The sequence below is a fragment of the Brienomyrus brachyistius genome, chromosome 16 (genome assembly GCF_023856365.1).
Source record: "Brienomyrus brachyistius isolate T26 chromosome 16, BBRACH_0.4, whole genome shotgun sequence".
In the NCBI taxonomy this organism is placed as follows: Eukaryota; Metazoa; Chordata; class Actinopteri; order Osteoglossiformes; family Mormyridae; genus Brienomyrus; species Brienomyrus brachyistius.
In genome coordinates this window covers 25,431,558-25,442,448 of record NC_064548.1, presented here as the reverse complement: position 1 = coordinate 25,442,448, position 10,891 = coordinate 25,431,558, and the positions used below count along the sequence as shown (strand labels likewise).

Genomic DNA, 10,891 nt, shown 5'->3' with positions numbered 1-10,891 from the left:
GGGTTACATCTCTAGGCGTGTGGAGGTTAAGTCAAGAGAGGTGATGCTACAATTATATAATTCCTTGGTAAGAACCCACCTAGAATATTGTGTGCAGGTTTGTAGTTAGAGTATGGAATAATCTTCCTGCTAGTGTAGCACAAGCTAAAACCCTGGGTTCCTTTAAATCAGAGCTATATAAGATTTTAACAACTCTGAGCTATTAGTTAAGTTCTCCCCAAACGAGCTTGATGGGCCGAATGGCCTCCTCTCGTTTGTAAATTTCTTATGTTCTTATGTCTTTCAGGGACTGGGGGATGATAGCGGATGGGCCAGGGTTTGCACGCTAAGGCGTTTCCAGACTCTCTTGACCCCAGCTCCTGTGAGGATGACATGATCCACCTGCCGGCTACAATGAGAGCTTCACCCCCCAAAAGGGTCCAGCAGATGAGCCTCCCGGCTGAACCTTTGATGCCGTTATTGTCAGGAGCCATTTCTGGAACCCTGGTTGCCAGTAGTGTGGATTTGTAGATGAACAACTTCTGAGCAGCGAAAACAGACAGAAGTGCCGTTGATATATTTAGAGAGTCTGGTGTTGCTCTTTGGACGTCTGTGACTGAGTTTTTGACAGAAGCAAACTTTTAATGTCGTGCAGATCGTCACAGCTTCTGACAGTCGTGAGAACATGAGACTGAGGACAGGACCAGGTGACAAGCCTGGAGTCCCCTTCCATGTGTTTTCTCTTTAAGGACAGACAGGAATATGGCTTTCAGAGAAGACATTTAAGGTGAAGAAGATTCCATAAAATAGCCCATAATACTCAAGGGCACTGCGGACGAGTCCGCACTGCTTTCCAGTGGACAATAAGCAGAGCGTCCCCCCGTCCCTCAAAAGCCCCTAACCCACCAAGTACACATTTGATTACGTTAGTCAATGCTTCTGATGAGTCAAAGTTTTGAACAAGCATCTCCAGTACTGTTCACATAAACATGCAATAAGGACTGGTAAAAATGGGCAGATCTTCTTTAAGAAAGATCATTTTAACTCTGAAGCTGATGTTGTGTCGGCTTCAGAAATAACAACTTTATGTGACACCTCACTCTCACCACTAGGTGGCTTTCACATATTCTGGGCACTGTTTTACAGCATCAGGGGATGGTATCACGAAGCAGGATTTCTTGCTTAGTTGGATAACTTGTAGGGTTTAATATAGTTTGGGCTAAATGTAACTGAACAAACATAAAGTCCATTTAAACTGGGGTACCTTAAGTCTGCCAAGGTGTCCTAGTAAGTGAGAAATCTGGCTTTGTGAATATGATGTAGCAATACACAGCTGCTAATGTTGCTTATGTCACGTTTATCTTCTCAATAAAAACAATATGTCAAAAAGAAACCCAGTAGTGTATGATGAATACCTGTGACTGGGGCAAAGTCACATGACACGCACATTTATCCATGTCACATGACCCTCATTACCTGCTGTGGTGCTGCCTTTGTTCTTCCTCTAGCCCTTATTACACACCCAGATCCTGATTCCTGAGCGCGTACCCAGCACCAGTCTTTCGGAGGCCTGACGCTCAATTGGTTCCTTCATGTTTCCTTTGAGCTCTTGCCAGGATGGCTGTCACTGCTGTCCCCCCCCCACTTATATTAAGCCCAGACCCACTCCTGTCCTCAAATAGCACCCCTATTCCTTCCTCCCCGTCCCGTGTCATGAGGTTCTGTTCCCTTCCTTTCTGGTCTTACAAGTCTTACAAACACTGGTCTGTATAGCCAGTTACAGAAGGCCACTCATATCATGTTCTGTACTATTTAAAGGACACCTGCATATTTTACAGAATGTAAGAGCTGCGTTTGAAATTGCTTTAGAAGAGGAAGAGGAAATAGATCACGACGGCTGGCTGTGTCCTGTGACGAGGGCATGGCATCACTAGTCTAAGCAGGTTCCCATACATTCCTGCCTGTTTTTCATTGCCTTGCGGCTTACAGAGAGGAAGCCAGCATGATGCTATAGCCAAATTATTCCGAAGTCAGCAGCTTCTTGTTTGCTATTCAAAGATCCACAGAGCCTGGATGTCTACACGGGAAGCCTTCGAGAATTCCCTGGACGTTCAACGTAAAGTGCATCAATTCTCATGCTGAAAAGTGTTTGAACTGTGCTGCTTAGCCATGAAACCTCTCCTTCGTCTTTAGCTGCAGGTCTCTTCAGCGAGCCTGTCCCCTGGCTCCTGGTCTTTGGCTCTGCACGTTTACTTTGGGGTTTGTGGCAACAGGAGAGGTTCGACACATTCGATGGCTGTGTGATCGGCTTGTCATCTGAGCCCGTGAAGAGCATAAAACAGGCCGGGCTGGGTGGTGTGTGGGGCCCCCACTGTGGTGAGGAATTCTTCTGCTTGCAGGACTCCCTGGTATGTGTGCGAGGGAGGACTCGGCCCCTCTCTGGGTCACCGGTCATCACAACCATCTAGGGCCCATGGCCGAACAGGAAGCCCATGCTTGAGTCTAGTTTCAGGCATGTTCACACTACTAACCCTAACGTCACTGTTATGCTTTCAAACAGTTTGCAATGATTTGGTCATGGCTTTTTATTGGAATATTTAGCAGAAACAAACATTATTTAAAACAAAATTATAAGCAGAGAATTTCACCTGAAATTGATCGTATTTAAACAATGACAAAACAAGCATGAATGAGATTTATAAACATTTTTAATAACTTTATTTGAATAGTTTTTTTTATTTATTTAGAATCCTAGTAGAACAAAAAATCATTGATTATAAAGATAAACAAGCTAGAGAAGTAGCAGATCTGATCACATTATAGAGCACACATATGGCTACTACGTTGGGACACTGAACGCAGGTGAGTCTATCCGTGTGTGTGAGCTGCACACTAAACCCAGCCTCATTCCTGGTTGAAATTGAATCACAGCACACGACTGTTGCCCTGGGATACCGATGAGCGCAGGCACAAATAATAAGACAATAAGAATTGTCGTATACAATTAAATTATAACGGTACAATTAAGTCATTTTCATTGAGGTCCATTAATAAACAGTGCAGCGCATAAGTGGATTATACACTTAAACTGAAGAGCTTCTGTTTCCACCGAAGGTAAATAAGAGATGGATATCAGGCTTGGTCCAGCTCAAATGAGGGAGGAGCAGAGAATTTACCGTTAGGAATAACATCCAGCAAACTACTAACTACTTTCACTATCCCCTGAGGTTTTCTACAGTGTATACATTTTTCTCTTGCAGTCACATATATTTCTAAATATTTTAGGACACATACTATATAGTTCACAACCCAGGCTGGCTAAGCCTTTGAAGGATGGACAGACAGATGACATACAGTACTCTATATAAGTGATACAGCCGTGCTGCCTGAATTGACTGGAGAAACGTAACTGCCAGTTTCCATAAGCAATTCGTGAAAAAGTTCGAAGCATTTAAATAAACATTGTCACAAGAGTGAGGACTGAAGGGTTCTTATGTCACATTACATCATCATACGCTGTCAACAAAGTTTTCTAGGCTTAATCCTTGAGATTCTCTCGCTGACATACTGCATATATGTTCTGGAGACGCAATATTCCTCTGCAACACTAATCAGACAAAAGGTTTTGTTTAAGCTGAAATACTAATATACTGAATAAACTTGGGGCATGAATATATTCCTTTTAAAGCAAATTAGCATATGTCACATTAAGCCGACTAAGTCCCAGTTCAGCAAAACTGCAAAAGTAGGAGTCTGCACCAGGAAAATGGGTTACAGTAACAGATTCACGTTGACTCCTGCTGGACTAAAAATATCTACTGTGGTCACATGAGTGCTTAAGGTAAGTTCGGCCAGATAGCGCACACTTCACGAGGATAACAAAATGCAATGACACGACTGTGATATTTACAGACTGTGTACAGGTACACGTTTGCTGTAAGCACTACACTGTCGAAGTCATTCTGGCTGGCTCTCCGTAGAGCTAGACTATAGCCTGAGGCAAAAGAAGAAGCTATCATGCCCACTGTTGAGCCACCTAACAGGACGTTGCAGGAACAGCACAGTCAGGTCCATTTGCACAAGGGCCACATTTGACCCAGGAATGTTTTCATTACGGCCTCCCTCCTGGAACAACAATACTGCTCTCGACAGAACAAAACTGAACACAGCACAGCCTCAGATACTCGGATCTTTTCCCCTATTAAGGTCAAACGAAAGATGACTCAAGCGTAAAACTGCTTACAATGACTGTGTACTTCATTTGTGCTCTTAGGTGTGAAGTGACTTGTCACTGTACTCTGTGATGTCCTTCTGCTCAAAGAATTGGCCGACATCCCTGAGCAGTGAAATTCTGGCGTTTATCACTTTATTTTTAGCAAATACCCTCAATCCAAAGCTAGACACATGCCCAATATCATTCCTACAAGTGGTTGGACTGCGGTACGTTTATTTTGAATTTTGCATTTTTATATAGAAGCTCATTTAGTAGCTGATGCAGCAGCTTAGTGGGTAGTACTATAGACTCAAACTCCTAAGGTTTTGGGCTTGAATCCTTGTGTATGTGTGTGGGTGTGTGTGTGTATACACTGCATGCACATTCACCCTACACATCCCTAAATTGGAACTCCTATGCAGTGTGTTACCTGCTCTGTTTTCTGTTTCTGAGTTCCTGTGACAGGTGATGTAAGTCTCTTGTGGATAAGAGATAATTCAATTTGAAAGTATGCAAACAAAAAAAAAATATTCATGATTGAAATCATATAAGTACATTTTAATTAGAATGCACAGTAAAGGCAGATATTTTTTATCTTCTAATCACTTTTATTATGATCGTCTGTCAGCTACTAATATACAAAGATAATGAGTGTAATTACCGATTCTTTTACTTGGCTTGAAAGTACAACTTAGTCAACCAAAACCATTTCTGCTGGGAATGTGATTTAGGAAAAGTCATACAGTATCACGCATAACTGCTGACCCACCTTTTCACACTTAGACCTCAACTGGCATCCCATAATAGCACAAATCATCGCTAGCAGAATCAAAGCAAGACAATCACCGGGGCTAAAAGTATAGAAGTATAGAGTATTTAGAGGTTATGATTCTTTTTTTCTTTCTTCCCCTTTAAGAAGAAATCCCAGCATCAGAACATACAGTATTCGGCCAGTTGTGCTCAGTCCTGCTGGGGTTCATGAGTCCATGTTCTGATAAGAAGTGTGCTTTGCTCTTGATAACAGTAGAAAATAAAACACTAATAAATGTAGGAACAGTCCAGTTGCACAGATTACATTACTAAACCATTAAGGTGCTCATCGCAATGCGCTAGACACAAACGAGAGAAGCCCAGAGAATGTTAATGGAAGTACACTGCTGAAATTTTGGGGTCTGAATATGTGATCTGCCATCAAAGGCTGCAGGACATTCCTAACCGTGGCCCAAGGGTTAATGTTCCATTTGGGCTCTGTCTTTGAGAGAGAAAAGGTAAGAAGGGGATAGGAAGGGAGGAACAATGCTGAACAATTAAATGACATGCTGGTCGATGAAAGCCTCGATAATGAGCAGAGCACTGTTAACGAGTGGGCGGCCCAACCAGTGAGGCATGATCCCCCACACACACTGATGCTGATTCACCTAGTGGGGGCTGCTGGAGAAAAATAGGAAAGTCAGGCCCTGCTGGCCCAACCGCTGAAGACATCTCGGGGAAGGAGGGAAGATGGGCAAAGGAGGAAGGTAAGTAGGTAGGGGTTAAGCAAGGTCCTACATCAGCTGTCCAAGTCTGGCGTAACACTGCAGTGGATGCAATCAGGACCCAAGAACGGGTCGACTACAGAGTACCCAGAGTGTGCCAGACAGTCTAAAGCCTTCCACACATAAGCTGTTGACTAGCGCTGCTCTCCACATGACTGCATTTAGACCGCGCACCCATTAAACCCATTAATGTGATCCAAACGGTCTCTTTCTCCCTTTAACCCACATCAGTTCACATACTTTTGTGTACTGGCTGGATGACATTAGGGGAGGGGGATGATTTAAATATAGAACTTGGAAATTTTATTTCTAGTCTCAGCCTGGTCAACATCCTTTTTCAGATGTGTAGTAACTGAACTAGAGTACTGAGATGTGCAGTGACTAAAAGTGGTTAGTAATTGTATCTGTATACATATTATTCTCACATTTTTTAGCATTCGTATCCATTTCTGGGGCTGTGGTACTGTTTTAGTGATACCTTTTTGCCTATCTTGACTTAATTACAGCTTTGTGCTTTTGTCACCGCTGTAAAATGCTTTTAAAAAATCTAATTGCACGAATCTTCAAAAAAAAAAAAAAAAACAATAAACGCCATATTGCGTCAATTTCTCATTGTGTCAGTATATGAGTGCATATGCATGTCTTGAAGAATGCATTTTTATGCTCCGTGTAACCAGCGAAGTAATTGTTTTGAGTAAATGCATTTCTGTAATTTTATTTATATCTTCCAAGCTTCATTGACTATTGCATTTTCCTTTGCATTTAATGGAAATGTCTTATTCATAAACATAACTTACTCACTAGACTACCAACATTAAAGCAGACGTTGTGCATTTTCTTAAATGATAGGTATTAGGTGTGCGGGATTTTCAGAATAAGGGGCAAGGGGACTCGGTGTCCGATTACAAAATCAGAAATCAGGCAACGCTTGGACAATCCCAGCGCGCCACTGAACAAAACGTACTCGTTACGTCATGTAATATGAGTATTACTGCCACGTGATTCGGGTAACTTTGTTTTAAGGAAAGGAACCACTCTTTGCTTAACTGCAAAAAAGGAAAGTATTCCCTTCCCAGCTGCGCGACGCGTAATAGGCTACACCTACGCGACGACCGCCCCCTTTTGCTGACTTGATGCGGATCAAATGTTGCCCCAGCCGAAGACAGCCCGCATGGGCTCCGCGGAAACAGTGCCCAGGTTCGGGTTTAATGGAAAAATTCTTTGAAAAAAATGTATGCGCCTCTGGATGCATTTCTAACTAAAAAATATATTCGCAGTGATGGCAATACCGGCGTCTTCATTTAAAATTGGACTTTAAAATTGAACTCAGGAACCATTTAAATTTTCCCTGTTTTATCTGAGGGTGTATTACAGAATATATGGTTGACGATTGGAAAATTTTCGGAGTCTTATTTGTTCAGTGCTTTAAGGGGCGATTATAAATTAGGCATTGATTTTTATCGGTGATCTTTCTCCTTTCGATTTGACTTTTCTATAATGCTACAAAGGGGAGCTTAAATATATATGCATGTATACATACAAACGCACAAATTGACCACAGTTTCCATGTAAGTAGGAAAGGTGCACTTTAACGCACGAGTGAATATCAATACGTTTTAATACTTTGGTGCTAGTGACCAGGAGTCCCGGTGGATGAAAACCACGGGATGCGTTCAGTAAAGCCCGAGAGTCTCCCTGCTGTTTCCTAGGTAACAGGCAGACCCTTGCCCTTCCTGGGGCTCCTGACATTCGCTTGGAAGCTACCAACACGCAATACTTCGTGGGGGTCGCACTTGGATTGTATTTCCATAAAGTGATATTTTTGTACAGCTGAGGCGTCGGTTCGTACAAAAACAACTAATTTGTGGCAGTTTTGTATATAAAAACCCAGCGGGTATCGTGGACAGATACGTGTAGATGCAGATATGGAACCAATTATAGTCGATGTGTGGCCAACCCCTTCCAGTAAGCCTTATTTTTTACGAGCTGTCAGAAGGTCTTGTAGCTCGTCCAGCCGTAGCGCAGAAAGAGGAAATAAAGCAGGCGTCCGTTTGCGGAATGTATTTCGCTTTAACTCACCAGAGTGTTTCTTTTTAATAAACAGTAGGCCTTAATTAAACAGTTTTTTTTTATTTTTTATTCTTTTAATTTTAACTTGAAGTCTTGTTTTCGGCAGTTCGGTGGGCCCGAGTCGGCTTCTTGCTGCGGGAGACTATGAGCAGGTGATGAAGGTGAGGTGAGGAGTTTCCTGCGCGGTTTCTCTAACTTACCGGCGGCAGACCTGGCGCGTGTGACAGGACGCCGCCCGCTTTGTTGTGCAGTCTCTATCCATTATACCGATACGTTTCATTAATTTCTGCCCCCTCCTGTGCTGTTTTACGGACGGGCTACCCCGTGTTACTGTACCAGCCGCAGTATAAACCGCCCCACTGGCTCTCCGTTTCTGGGCATTAACGTTAGCGGGCGGATCGCGATTCGGCTTCTTCCGCCCGGAGGCGCGAGCTGCGGCGCGCGGCTGACCGCGCGGCCGACCGCACTCGCGCCTCCGACGGCCCGCGGAGGGCTGGGCTGCCCTACAGTCGGCTGTGGGTTCCGGTCGCTTCCTGCCGTTTTGTCGCACAGGAACGAAGCTGACCTGCAAGTTTTTATACAGATACGATATGCATATCGGTGTTAATTCGACAGGTACCTAATTCGCGATGTTTGTTCTTATGGAAATGGCTACAACTTTTATGTTTAAATACAACTTGATGGTAAAATTCAGCAATAAAAACCGATGTCATATATGTTATGTTCTGGTTGACAAGTAAGGCAGTACTGGTTACCTGTACGCCATTGCGGGTCGGCTAGCATCCCTCCGGATGAAGCTAAAAGCCCATATTTAGAAGGCATAATACGTGATTTAATAAAATCTGGGAATCCTTAAAGTGTGACATTGCAGGTAGGTAGAACACCAGTGCGCTTGATGTTGCGGTATTAGAGGTTAAGTCTGTCTCCCCCTCGCGTTGCTTCTCTGAGATTCCCGGATTGCCGGCCAACTGAATTAGTCATGAAGTTTAAAAGTTCTGCGTATAAATATTACCTGAATTTCGTATTCTTCATTGTTTTTCTTTAATATAGAGAAAGTGTAAGATGGTTGAGTACGTGCGTGATTGTTATTTTGCGTTGCCATTGTAATGCCGTATTTAAACCACAAAACGGGCAGACTGCCGGCAATTTTCGAGTCCGGTACCTTATTTTCTGAAAATTCAGAAAGAATTTAACTTGAAAATTGCCAGAGAAACTATGGAAACTAATGCTTTCCGTGTTTTTGTATGACATTTTAGGCAAAAGACGTATCTTTTACCTACAAGTCTTTGAAATTTAAGTAATATTACTTGCAGAAAGCGTTAGTCACTGATATTGATTTATAGTTACAGGCATTTCCCCTCTGCGGCTGGATTGCACATGCGCCGCAGATCATTGGTAAACATTTGCAAACGTTTTGCAATAATGTTACGCAGTTGACCGGAATATTAACTTATTTGCCCATGCCTGGAATTGCTGATAGTGACTGGTATAGAAGTGGACAGCTACTAAGATGATTTTGTAAATCTCAATAATCTTTAATGCATGTCTGACCTAAATAGAACATAATTCCATTATCTGATTTTAAGGTCTGTTGGCTTGAAAGATTTCTGTATGGTTTTGCTCACAGGTATACAAATAAAATGTATGTCTGCCATTTATGAGGTAAATTTTAAAAAATGAGGGAATACTGTTTTATATATATATAAAACTGTCCTTAAATCTAGAGCAAATGTATTGCCTTTCTGTAGAACAATGTGTTTTAACTTCTGCATAATTAAAGATGGCCTTTGTCATTTGGCAGTACAGTATTCACATTTTTACACAAGATTACCCAGCTAAGTACACAGTGCCTGACAGTCACTGTATGCCAACATCTTTTTATCTGTCAAAGGACAGCTTACACAAAAAAAAAAACGAATGTAGTGATAAGCATAAATTCTTAATGGATTTCTGTTATTAACATTCAGCAATGGAGAGCGTTAAAGATTTTTGGATTTCTTCATGTTTTCGCTGTCATTACTTTGGAATGTAAGATGGGCGCCTGTTGGTTGTGAACGGGATTAAAGATGATAATCTTGCAGCATTTTTGTTTGTGGATTTGAGGGTTTCATATGCTGGCTGCGATCATGTTCGTTGTCTTATGTAGGTTATGTATATTGCTAGGCACAGTAGGTGTGATGCCGGTAAGAATGTGTTTTGTACGCTAAAGACATACTGTTTTCTAAAAATTAAGAGTTTTTCTGGTAGGTTTCTGAAATGGACATTGCCTTTTTGTGTTAATAATGGCATTGAACTTTTAAGTTCAATGTGAATTTAATATTCGTTCATTACTGACTTTTCTGTGTAGTCATCTTAAATAATGGCACTTTTTAGTATATTGTTTTCTTCTGAGAATGCCAGCACAAAATGTTCCTGTTTGCAATTTTGTACATCTGGATATCAATGCAAAAATTTGTATTAGGTGCCATGCTTAGACCTACTGTGCCAGGAGGTTTATGACTGACTTGGAAATAAAGCACTATCCCTGTTTCGAAAGTAAACCACTTTCTTCACTCTTACGTGCCCATCAGATACATTTGTTAATTGGTCACTGTGAAGGAAACCCTTTTGGACATCAAGTACCATCTTGCCAGACTTCCTGAAGTCGTTAGACACTATAATATTGGGATTTGCATTCTATATATCATTAGAGGTTTAGGCACCATTTGGCCAGGAAGGAGTGTTACATATTTTACCCGAAAGAGTCCATTTTCTGCTACAGTTTAATACGTGCAATATTGGTCATACTTCTTTCATACAATATTAAACCTAATAAAATCCGTTATCCCTTTAAGTATGGAAGTTTACATGTATGTATGTGGGGTGGCAGAGAACTGGAGCCTGTTCCACGCAGAACAGGGAACAAGGCTGGGGTACAGCTGGATATGATGCAAGTCTATCACAGGGCTGTTTGCTACACATGTTACTAATTTTCTAAAGGGTTGTTAATATCAATGTTGCATGTGCCTCTTTATGCATGCTGTGCAGATTGCTTCAGTAGTTAGTCCTCTGTAATTGTGGGTAAAATATTTAGCTGTGTCTCCCTGTTAAAGGG

At 41.9% G+C, this 10,891-nt stretch overlaps 1 protein-coding gene across 4 annotated transcripts in view; it reads left to right on the top strand.

The window, feature by feature from the left end:
* Nucleotides 1-6,833: 6,833 nt before the first annotated feature.
* Nucleotides 6,834-10,891, top strand: part of mbnl2 (muscleblind-like splicing regulator 2) — a 58,370-nt gene continuing 54,312 nt past the window's right edge. Inside the window, exon 1 of one of the 4 annotated variants that reach the window (XM_048979974.1) lies at nt 6,834-6,924. The gene's annotated coding sequence lies outside the window, so the exon portion shown is untranslated. Of the gene's footprint in view, nt 6,925-7,581; nt 7,964-8,273; nt 8,413-10,891 lie in introns of those variants that run through there. The other 3 variants (XM_048979971.1, XM_048979970.1, XM_048979972.1) reach the window with 3 other exon arrangements.